This window comes from Equus quagga, chromosome 16, assembly GCF_021613505.1.
Source record: "Equus quagga isolate Etosha38 chromosome 16, UCLA_HA_Equagga_1.0, whole genome shotgun sequence".
Lineage (NCBI taxonomy): Eukaryota > Metazoa > Chordata > Mammalia > Perissodactyla > Equidae > Equus > Equus quagga.
The window spans coordinates 12,675,329-12,687,359 of NC_060282.1; the positions used below are offsets into that span (position 1 = coordinate 12,675,329).

Consider the following 12,031-nt stretch of genomic DNA (forward strand, 5'->3'; position numbering starts at 1 on the left):
CACATGTTTGCTGTCGAGAGGATGTGGCACTTCCTCTACACATGCAGGTCTGCTTAATTCAGTTCAGTCCAGCCAGTTTGGGGTAAGTGCCCAATTGCTTATTCATTCAATGATTCATTCATTCATTCGTCAAACATTTTTTGAGTGTTGTATACAAGTACTGTACTGTATTGCATACTGGGCTGGTTACAAGAGAAATCTATAATGCTTACCCTTTCTGCATTCTAATGGGAGACATGATTTGCATTTGCAAAACACCCAGAAAAGAATTACATGCATGGGGAGAAGAAAAAAAATATTTACTTCATTTATCATTCATGCATTCATTCATTTAACAAATACTTATTAATTACCAACTGTGTGTCATGCACTGTGCTAGATGCTGGTACCCAGAGATGAACAACAAAGACAGTTCCCACCATCATGGAAACTTGAGAGACCGCCTTAGATTAGGTGATCAAAGACCACCATAATTAAGCTGAGATCTCCATAATGAGAAAGAGATGGCTGTGCCAAAGTGGGGAAAAGGCAGTCCAGACAGAGGGAACAGCATATGCAAAGCCCTCTTTTGGGAAAGTGATTGACATTTTTGAGGAGACATTTTAAAAACAGGCTAGTGCCTTTGTAAAGAAACAATAGAAGGAGAGAATGTCAAGAGATGAGATTGGAGAATTAAGAAGCAGCAAGATCATACAGATCCTTAGCAGGCCATGCCAGAAGTTTGGTTTTGTTTTTTGTTTTTTTTTTTGAGAGCAAAAGGAAACTGTTGAGTTTGAAGCTGGGCACCATCAGAATTCCATCTACTGTGTGTCTCTGTGTCAGGCTTTGTGCTGGGAACTGTCATATTAAAACAGACGAACACTGCTGTGGCTGAGTTTAGCATCTCACCCAGTACTATTTACCCCTTTTCACAGTAGCACTCAGCAAGCTGAATGCAACCAATTGCTCCAACATGTGGGATAGAAAGACATTATTCTTCAACATTAGCAGGACAAGTTCACTGAGAGCTGGAGATAGAAGCCTTGTGGATGGGGTAAGACTTGTGTGAGGTCTTCTTGGATTCTCTGTGGACAGCGGGACTAGAATAAGCAAAATGAGGGGAGGTGTAAGGAAAACATGGGGACTCCCTCCTCCCTCCATCCCTCTGTCTTTTCTCCCTACATGTGTTACCTCATTTAACCTCCTAACATCTTTGTGGAGCAGGTGTTATTACCTCTGTTTTCAGATGAGGAAATTGAGGCCCACAGAGGTAACTAGCTAAGGACAGTCCGCCAGCTGGTGACACGGACCTGCCTGGAGTGGGAATGGTTTTCACGTCCAGGTGGCATACCAGTGAGAAAGCCAACAGTTCTCCTGGATCTGAAGAGCACCATTTTAAGTGCTGTTGATTAAGGATGGTACTCCAAATTCCCATCTGGCAATGCTTGGATAAAGGCCGTGTCGTAGGAGGAAACCCACCAGTGCCTACTGGCTGGACCGCTGTAACTCCAGTGCTCTCCCCTTTCTGTTCCTATGGTATCTCTCACCAACATGTATGGAAGACACCCGTTATGGCTAGGGCAGCGATTGCCTGGGGTGCTGAGTCCTGGTGAGTATGGGAGTGTTGTCTTGGCCATTTTCCCCTTTTCAGGTTCAGGGAGGTTACTGTGAGGCTGGGCTTGGAGGATTGCATCTGCCTTCTCTTGCATCTCACTCCATCACCTGCCCTTCTCTCTGCAGGCCCTGGAGCGATTTTCTCCATGCGAAGGAAGCTCCCAGAAGCAACCAACATCCCCTTTTTACCCAGGCCTAACTGGCCAAACTCACCCGGGTCTGTGGGACTCTGGGCTCTTCTGGAGCGGCTGATGCTCCAGCCAGGGCCTCACTCAGGCTTCAGGGACTGTTTCCTTGGCTATAAACTCTTAGTCCCATCTAGAAAGAGCTGGCTTCATGACCATGTGACCCGTGCTGTCACACAGGATCCCATGCTTAAAAAGGCCCATGCTTGGTTTAAAGTTCTGTTGCCATAGTCTTGAAATTCTTAATAATTTTATCTTTGAACTTGTGTTTTGTAAGAGGAGGCCAACGGCACAATGGAGCCTGTGCAGTACACGTGTCCACAGTGCCTCCCTGCTCCAGTACGCGGAGCGCTGGCGGTGCGCCGCGGGTGCTGAATTCCGATGGACGTGACATCATGTCATGATGGCATAGAACAAAAGGCAAGGGTGGGCGACCCGGAGTTCACCTCCATTGAGTCCTTCCTTGTCATCAGCAAACCAATGGGAGATATAGGTAGAATACGTGTGTATCAAGAAGTGACATAAAAACAGCCACGTTATTGTCGTGCTGTTTCCACCATTCTGATAAGAATGAAATACGAACCGCTAAATTCGAACGGTGTAACTTTGGCAATGCTGCACGTGAGTTAAATGCTCTCCTATGTGCATTTAAAACTGGCATCGCACAATATGAAGAGGAACAGTACAATTCATGCTAATGACTTAAAATTTAAAAATTCTTTCCTTAGAATGACATTAAATAGCAAATAAAATAAAACATGACTAATGGAAAGAGAGGCCATGAAAGAAAGGAAAAAGCTTTCTATTTTAGTTTGTCTAAGGGCACTTTTTTCCTGCTTTTTGAACAGGGAGCCCTGTATTTCCATTTTGCACAGGGCCTTGCAAGTTATATAGCCATCCCTGCATTCAGGGCTTATCCAGCCAAATATTTTGAGATGCCTAACCTGAACTGCACAGGACTTCTCTGGGCATTTCTTCAGCAATGTTGAGAAGATGGCCAAGCTTGCTGTGGTTCTTTGCATTCCCTGATCATGTCACCCTTCCAGGTACTGGGCATCCAGAGATGAACAGATGCCATCTCTGCTCTGTAGGAGTTTATAGTCTCGTGAGGGGAAGCACAAGTAGTGATGTCATGGGAGCACAGGGCAGGGAACCACTGTGTCTGGGGGAGGAAGGCAAGGACAGCTTGGACGAGAGGCTGCCTTATTTTGCTCTGTTTCCCAGAAGCTAGCACAGTGCCTTGTCCATAGCGAGCGCTCCATAAATGTTTGATGAATGAACAAGTGGTATAATGAACATGAAAGCCCCATATTAACTGCTGAATCCTATAGGAAGAGGAGAGTTATCATTGATGTGGGGGAATAATGGGGTTAGAGAGAATACAGCTTCTCCAAGTTCAGCCAGAGCAGAGCAGTGTGGGCTCTCCTCTGTCCATAGGAGTTTTGATTGACTTTTTTCCTCCAGGCACTTTTTGGGCGTGTTGTAAGTTGTCCTACTTCTGTGTCTATCTAGACGAGGTTTCTATCTTGGGGTGGGGAATGCTGCCTGATATCAAATGACTGCATGTGATTCAGTTGTTCCTTCCGCAAATATATATTGAGCACCTACTGAATGCCTGGCTCCACTTTTGGACCAGGAACCACACACACTCAGGCAAAGAAAAGATTTGTATGTCATTGTGTCCAGCATTTCCCAGGCACGGACCATCAAACTGGATGTTTTCAGTGGGTCCCAGAAGAATGGGGAAAATAGACTGAGGTTCCAGAAAGCTAAGTTCATGAATTTAAAGGATCTCCTTTATTCTGAGATCATGTTCTTCCTTCTCGTTAAAATGTGCTTTTCTTCCCCCTAGAATGACTACAAAAGTAGATGATTGTCTTAATATCCATTCTTGTCAAAAAGTTGGCAACTATCTGTCAGTCCTGTGATTTTTTTGGTGGTGAAACTTTTTATGAGTCCAAGAAATATAAAATCTAGAAATGTCTGTTTGCGTCCGATTCACTTCCTCTGTACTTAAGTTTGTCATCCAGAAGCATCACCATCCTGCTCATCGCCCTGAACAGAGTACACAGAAATCCTCCTAAGGGCAAAGAAACTCCCTGACTCTCTGTAAAAATTATCCTTAACATTTCTTTCTGTTAATTGCTATTTTATTTCCCTGTAATTTCTCATAGTAGGTCTCTGCCTGTGAGGGCTGTTCAGATGTTATCCATATGAATGCATTGATTGATTGATTCATTACCCAGTTGCCTTTTCAACCATTAGCTAATCTTTATTGAGCATGACCCAAGCGCCATGCATCCTACCAGGAGCTGGGGACACGAAGATGATGACAAAATAACCCTTTCATGTCTCTGAGGATGATTCTTATGCCCCCTCCCCTCTATGCCACCACTTTACTCCTCTGGGCTTCTCTGCTTCAGATGAACCATCTCCAGGCTTCAGCCCCTTTCATATCAGAATGTATTAAGTTTCTACATCATTTGGATCCATCTTCTCTGAATATCCTTCAGCTTATCTAGATTTCTCTTAAAATATTCCCCCTGAAATTGAGATATACCATGTGTAGTCTGATCATCTGATCAGTGGGGATTATGTAAGTACTATCACCTCCACCATTCTACATATTGTATTCTCATTGATGCAGCCTAAGGAATCACTGATTTTTTTTGGGGGGGGGGCAGCTGCAGCACACCATTGATAATAATAATAATTGTTTATATGATATTTTCTATATGGCAGCCAATGTTCTAAAAAACGTTACGTATACTAACTCATTTAATCCTCTCAACAATCCTACAAGTAGGTACTATTATTTTATAGAAGAGGAAATGGAGGCATAGAGAGGTGAACAGCTTAGGCCTGTGTCCTTAGGAGAAGGAGTGTTTCAAGAATGTCTTGCAGATGTTCTGTGTGGACAGAACGTCTAAGAGAAGCAAAGAAAGACCCTCACTTAGCCCCCAAGGTCAGGACGCAATTCTCCCAGGTTGGGGGAGTGGAGAGGAGTCTGTAGGCTCCAGAGAAGTGAAAATCCAGGTGACCGGGGAGGGGGGGTGGCAAGAGCCGTGCAAGGGAGAGCTGGGTGGTTGTCACAGGAGACGGGACTGAGGGCAGCTGGCAAGGGATTTCCAAGGCCGCAGCCTGGACCAGAAGCAGCAGAGAGCTGTCCAGCCTGACGCGCTTGGGGACAGGGACACGGGCATCTTTGTAGTCCCCTGTGCGGACAGGAGATAATGACCAAGGCTGTCCTCCAAGTGCCGCCCTGCATAAGACCCTCAGAACCTTAAAGTGACTCTATTAGGGGGACATTCGCGGTGATGGAGGTGGCAGAATTGAGGTTGAACGCAGAAATTGTTTTATAGTGCCCTGTTCGTGTGATGCCAGGAAGAAGGAGGGAGGAAAGCAGGAAGGAGCAACAGAGGCAAGGGAGGAATGAAGAAGGAAGGAAAGAAGGTGGGAGGCAAGGGTGAGGAGAAAGGAAAAGCAGTCCAGCTTTCCTCCCTCTCTGGTTCCCACCCTCCCCCCAGGGCAGGCAGTGGCCTCAGCTGTTTCATTGCATGAGTGAGTGAGCACAAGGCTGTGTGCAGTTGGTCATGGGGAGCAAGAAGATCATTAGCCGTGGTGATTTATTACGGGCCAAGGCGCTGCACTTTCGTGCCTATCACAGAAGCCCTTGAAGCCTCATGATGAATGAGAAGCTGGTACTGTAAGCGGAGATGCTCAGGGGCAGGGACAGGGCACAGGACTGGGGCACTGGACCAGGTGGACCTCATCTTGGCTCTAGACTGACGGCCAGCGTCTTTGGGCAGGTCGCTTTTCTCTGGGCCTTGGTTTTCCCATCTGTACGTTGAGGGGGCTGAGCATGATGATTTTCTTTGGGGGAATGGTCAGTTCATTGCTGCGCTTGTCTTATTCTGTGCTCATCCCCAGTGAATAACAACAACGCCCTCATATTCTACTGTATCCATGTCTCTTAGCGGGATCAGTGACGGCCGCTCATGTTGTCTACGTCACCCTCCTCACTTCCCGTAACTTCCTTTCCCTCTAAATCCCAAGTCTGTTATGCAGCCTTTGAGGCACTGGCTCGGTTCATGCTCTGCGTCCTCGCCTCTCTCCCCCCTACAACCAAATTCATCTCACCTCCTTCTTTCTGGGCATCTCTGAAAAATGGAGTAGAGAATCTGTGTATCATCTTGGGGTATTAAAACCTAACCTCTAAAATTGAGTCACATAGTAGACAAAGGCACAGGTTAATCACGAGAGGGATTTCTTCATTCTCCCCACCTCTTAGTTATAACTGATTTAAAACACTAATTATATGCTCAAAGCAACATAGCTCTATGATGGCGTAAAATGCACAATTCATACACGACTTGAAGCTGAGATGGGGAACTTCAAAGGAATGTCCCCCTTCCAGGGGCTAATGTGGGTTTCCAGGTCAGACTTCCATGATTCCCTATGGTTTTCTCCTGCTCTTGGGCCTCCTTCCTTTGCAAACCCTGGAAAGAACTGATTTGCTCTATTTCTCCTTCCTGCCAGATCATCTATTTTTGTGATACCCGGGACTTGGGGAGCCTTCAGGACTGTCTTCCCTGCTGAGGAGCCTTGGTGGGTGAGGAGCGAGCTCAGAAGGTAAAGCTCTTTGGGGTCAAGGCTGGATCAGGAAGGGCTGGTGTGGGGTCGAGAAAGGGCACTCAGCCTGGGGAAGAGAGACTTGAGTCATCGAGGGAAGAAGAGAACCTGGGGGTCCAGACAGCCAAAAAGAAGATTCCATCAGGTAAGACAAATTTAAGAGAAGGTGCTCCTGCCGGCAGAGGGGCTGTGGGCTCAGCTCAGCTGGTGGAACACGGGGCAGCACATGGTCTCAGTCAGGGGTCTCATGAGGTTCAAAAGCCGAATCAGTGCATGCTGGCGGTACCACTAGGCTGCTGAAATGAAGATGCTGGAAGCTGGCCCAGATGTCCTGGCATTAGCACCCCATGCTAGCGTTGGTCTAAAAAAGCAGGCTTTGAGGCCGTGGCCTAGAAAAGGAGCAACACTTTCAGAGTGTGGTCTGGGAACGATCTACCTAAAAAAGCCACCTGGGGATGCTTGTTAGACCTGCCAGCATCCTCCTCACGGGACCTGTGGCATCAGTGATTCTCGTGTACACTGAAGATTCAGAACCAGATGTGAACCCAGGAGGAGTAGCACCAAGTAGGTCTCTTTAGGGCCTTGTGGTCCAGCTCAGCTTCAAGAAACAGGCCCAGGACAGGACTGAAGTTGAACTCAAGCAGAGTCCGAAGTGGAGGAGGTTTCAGGCCCACTGCAGGCTGGGAACCCAAGGGCTTTTGACCCTGAAGAGCCCTCTGCTTGTCAGCACTTGTCAGCATCTCTGAAGGCACGCAGCACAGTGCCTGCCACACATAGTGGGTGCTCCGGGACAGCTGATCCTCCACGTGCGTGCAGGGAGGACCCGAGTGTCTGCATATTGGCCTGATTTCTGGCTGTGCCCAGAGCTCCAGGGGCATCTCTGCAGTCCTCGGGGCTCAGAGCCGGCTCCCTTCAGCAGCTGTCCCATGTCTTTTGCCACCCCTTCCCCAAGCTCGTGCAGACTGCAGTGCCCGCTCTCGGCAAGCATCCCTGGCCTCCTTTCAAGACCCCGCAGCAGACACGGCTCCCCTTGAAGGATGGCGCTATTCAGAGAGGTGACTTTATCCTGCCCCTCAGCTGGGCCCAGCTGTTTCCAGCTTGGAAAGGATCCTTCACTTCCTGTTCTTCATTTGTTCTGGGATAAAACTCAATGCTCGCTTCAAGGTTTCTAGACCACCCAGGACTTGGGGCTTTGTTGGAAGAGGCCCTGGAAATGCTGTTGGCTCTGGATGCCGTCGTGGTGGGGGAGGGGAAGCAGGGGCCAGCAGCAGCGGTGGGGTGATGCCTGGAAAGAGCATGGGCCTCTGGTGACCGTGGCTTAGATCCTGGCTCTGACCAGCAGGTACCTTGGACGTGTTGATCCCTGGGCATCCACCTCTCGTCTACATCATGGGAACAACATAACCATCTCGACAGCTTCTTGTGACGATTAAATGAAAAGCTGTGTGTGCATAGCTTTGTCTATAACCTTGGGAGAGATGGAAGATGCACTTCATCACCAGGATGAAAAGCACACTGTTCGACAACCACCTAAGGAAGGGCAAGAGGGAGCTCTCCGTCTCAGTCTGACTGGGATGTCCATGAGTCCCTCCTCCTGACATCCCTCTTTCCTTCGTCCTCCCTTGTCCCCACGTGCACACATCCCTCCGGCTTCGCCTCACTCCCTGACACAAGTTCACGCTCTGATTCCACAGGTTCTATCTTGTTCTCTGGCAGTGTTGAGGGTGGAATGGATGCCTCAGCTCATGTCAGTCCCTTTTGTGTGACTAGAGGTCGGGGCAGAGATGGAGCCGGGTGGGGGGCGGGCGCAGTGGGGAGGAGATGCCCTTGTCCAACAGTGAAACATCTCCAAGACGTACTTTTTTGTTTGCTCGTATTGACCACGTCTTATTGCATAATTCCACGATGCTATTACATTTTTCTTCTTCTTATCAAGACATCCTCCCAGGAAAAGATGGAGAGGGTTGAAAAACCCCTGTGGTCTTATACAAAGTCCCTAGCGCAGCTCTGGCCGTCAACATATGCTAGCCGTTGTTATTATTGGCAGCAATAATAGTAACAGTGGTATTTCCAATGGGTAGGTGAAAGAAGGCAGGTGATCTTACTTCTCTAGCATTCCAGAAGAGGGGGAGGTGGTGGTGAATTGGTGCACTGATGACAAGGTGACCTAGAGCCGAGGACACCTTCTCAGCCGGGGGTCTCTGACTCTCAAGAGTAGGGGTGTGGAGCACGGCTGGGTGGAGCTCAGGTTATCAGCAGCCCCTAGTAACAGAAGCCAAAATATTATCTCTGGCTAACACATGCTATCTAGGTTGTCCAGATCCACCAACGAGCAGTCAAGTACTTAGAAGTGGACAGTGGCCTGTGTATGAGTGAACACCTTTAATCAAAACTCAGATAAGCTGGGGCTTCAAATAATCAGCTCTTTGGAGGGAGGGAGGAAGTCGGGGGGACTGTATCTTTAAAGGAAAGAGTGATACAACTGTTGAATGCCTACTGTGTACTTTTCCAACCAACCCTTGAAATAATTATGTTTACCTTTATTTTAGAGATGGAACATCAAAGCTCGGAGAGGTTAAGTAACTTATCCAAAGACACACAGTCATGTATAGAGGCAGAACTCAAATCCCAGGCTCAGTGTTCTTTTCACTCTATTATGCTGTCTTTCAAAAGGGTTCTATTATAAGGAAATAAGCTTATGCTGTTATTAAAATCTGTATTAGTTTTCTATTGTTACTGTGAAAAATTGCCACAGACTTAGTGGCTAATAACAACATAAACTTATTCTCTTATAGTTCTGGAGGCCAGAAGTCTGAAATGAGTCTTAAGTGTCTAAAATCAAGGTGTTTGCAGGCTACCATTCCTTCTGGAGGCTTCCTTACTTTTTCCAGCATCTACAGGCTGCCCACATTCCTTGATGGCCAAGGAATCTTATCATATCATCTGTTCTCCCTCTGCTTCCATCCTCACACCGCCTTCTCTCTGCGACTTGGTGACTCTGACCCTCCCGCCTCCCTCTTATAAAGACCCTTGTGACGACCTTGGGATGACCCAGGCTCCTCTCCTCATCTCAAGATCCGTGACTGAGTCTCATCTTCAATGTCTTCTGCCATATAAAGTTACAGCTTCCAGGCATGAGGACCTGGACATCTTTGGGGCCATTATTCAGCCTAACACAATATCAAGTAACGTTTTAAGTCAGAGCTTCTTGTGGGAATCTCCTCCCCTTTTAAAACCTGCATTCTGCACTGTTCAGCACAGTTATGCCTTTAGAATGAAGACCTTTAGGACTTGCCACATGATAATGACTGCTTACATTTATTAAATGCTAACCATGCATCTGGCAGAACTTTAAGCTCTTTACTACAACCTCACTTCATATTCACCAGCCTAGGAAGTTGGTACTATTATCTGCATTTCTCAGAGGAGGCAAATAACAGCACAGAGAGGTTAAGCAACCTGCCTTAGATCACTCTACTAGGAAGTGACAGATGAGTACCCGGCTGTCTGACCCCAGGGCCTGTGCCCCTCACCGTGAAGCTGCCTCCCAGGGCTGTGGGCTCCAGGAGGACAGAGGCTGAGTCTGTTTTACTGACAGCTGTATCTGCTGTGTGTGTCCCTATGGAGCCTGGACCATGGTAGGCGTGAAACCAAGATGATTTATTAATGAAAGCATAAAATACCAAAAGCCAGTGGCTTGATAATTTTTCTGAGTGGAGGCAGTAAGTGAGAGAAGGAGAATTAGGCGTGCTGGAGAGATGGAATATCAATCCCAAGAATTAAACCAACTGGCATTTTTGCTTATGTTGCCAGTTAGCAGGAAAGTAACTTTTTCTCTTGCATGGGAAGTTTCGCTCATCTGAGCATTCTGGTTAGTTCTAGTATACAGCTCCCCGAGGACGAGGTCATGGTCATGACCGTGGACGTGCTCTATGGGTTTGAGACCTGACCCATATATCAGTGGGCAGTGGGGTCCCTCGATCTCTTCTCTCTCCCATCCTGGCCTTTGCCAGCTGCTGGCACGGCAAGGCTGCCTCTCCCCTGCCCTCCCCCCTTTGCTCGAGGCAGCTGTTAGGCCCACATCTGTTTCCTTGGCTGCAGTTTGGTCCCAAGAATCATATTAATCTCAGTGCTTACATGAAACCAAGGCCAGGAGTTTGGGGTCTAAGCTCATTTTCAGTTTGAGAATCTCCCAGCCTCGTGTGTCGCCTGAGATCTCAGTGGGTGATCTACGTGAAGAGAGAGTCAAACATGTCCCATCTTCGAGCTACAATCAACGGCTCAAATGTGGCAGAACCACAGGGCTTGGTCTTGTGTGTAAGCAGATCGGTGGTCTCATATCGGGGGTCATACACAGTGGGTAAGGGAAATTCTCTCACTCCCAATGACGTCTCCCAGTGGGGTGTGAGAGGAACCCTTGGCTTCCATGATGTCTTTGCCCAGCCTCACTTTTTTTATTATGCAGATACTCTCTGGGAAGATACAAAGTTTGAAGATGCTAATTAATCACATCCTCTTATTACTGTAAGTCTATAACTTGTTAAGCAATTGGGAAAGGAGACAGGCAGTTGGAGGCAAAACCATCAACTTAGTTACTAGTAGGAACATTGCTGGGATGTGATCCCTTTGCTTGGTGGCAAAGCCCGGTCTTGTTTGGGGGACCTGAGTCTCTCCAGGCTACTGGCAAGGCTGTGCCTCGGCCTTGGGGGGGGTCCTCAGCTCTGTACCAGGGCTCCTCACACACCAACTTGCCTTCTTGACACAACAAGGCTTAATGCACGTCCAGTGCCCCTTACATTCAATGGGTTCAGACTCCTATATTCCCTGGTGATATGTTTGATGCTTAATTCACGGTGGCGCTGGGGGTGGTAGAGTATTTCACGGGGGAGGCAGGGCTGGTTAGGGTCTGGCTCTTCTTAGAAGCTTGCGCTCCAAGGTGATATCACCTGTGTCCAGCAGATGGCGATGTTGCCACATGCAAGAGGAGTTTTGGCCCACGAGTTGAGTGGCTTTTGCAGAAAAAAATAAGCAAGTTGTTTTTCTTTTCCTTCTTTGAAAAATGGAGGGAGAGTTTTCTAAAAGGACATATACTTCTAAGCTTTAGGTAGGATTTAAAATGAATTTGAAAGAAACCATATCCTCTTCTCAGGCTTATACTGTCTTTCCCCTCTGCTGGGTTCAACAGTATCTGTGGGCTCTCCCTCTCTCCATCCTTCCTCCCTCCCTCCCCCTCCTCTTCCCTCCTTTCCTGCCTCCCTTTCCTGTGTTGGCACCACTTTATTTATTTAACACATGGAATTTTAAAACAATGTGACGTAAATTAGGAAAGATTACTTTGGTCCTTGTTAATTGCATCTACAATTCCATTTCAAAACATGCCTAAGGAAAAAAAAGACTAGAAGGAAACGCGCCAAAATGTTAACAGTGGTTCCCTCCTTTTGTAGGTGGGATCTAAGTGATTTTTTTTTCCTATTGTATTTCATTGATTTTGTTTTTTAAATTATCGTATAGCAAAATTGACTGACTTTGGCATACATGCTGTGAGTTTTAGCATATGTGTAAATTGCTGTAACCACCAGGTAGCTGCTTTCTCTCTGTTTTTGCCCTCACCACATGGTCTC

At 47.3% G+C, this 12,031-nt stretch overlaps 1 long non-coding RNA gene across 1 annotated transcript in view; it reads left to right on the plus strand.

Annotated features, from left to right (window-relative positions):
• The window catches only part of LOC124227812 (uncharacterized), a 192,583-nt gene that overhangs the window by 6,970 nt on the left and 173,582 nt on the right, over positions 1 to 12,031 (plus strand). The window contains exon 2 of the long non-coding RNA XR_006885562.1: positions 6,318 to 6,410. This is a non-coding gene — a long non-coding RNA (uncharacterized LOC124227812). The remainder of the gene's footprint in view (positions 1 to 6,317; positions 6,411 to 12,031) is intronic.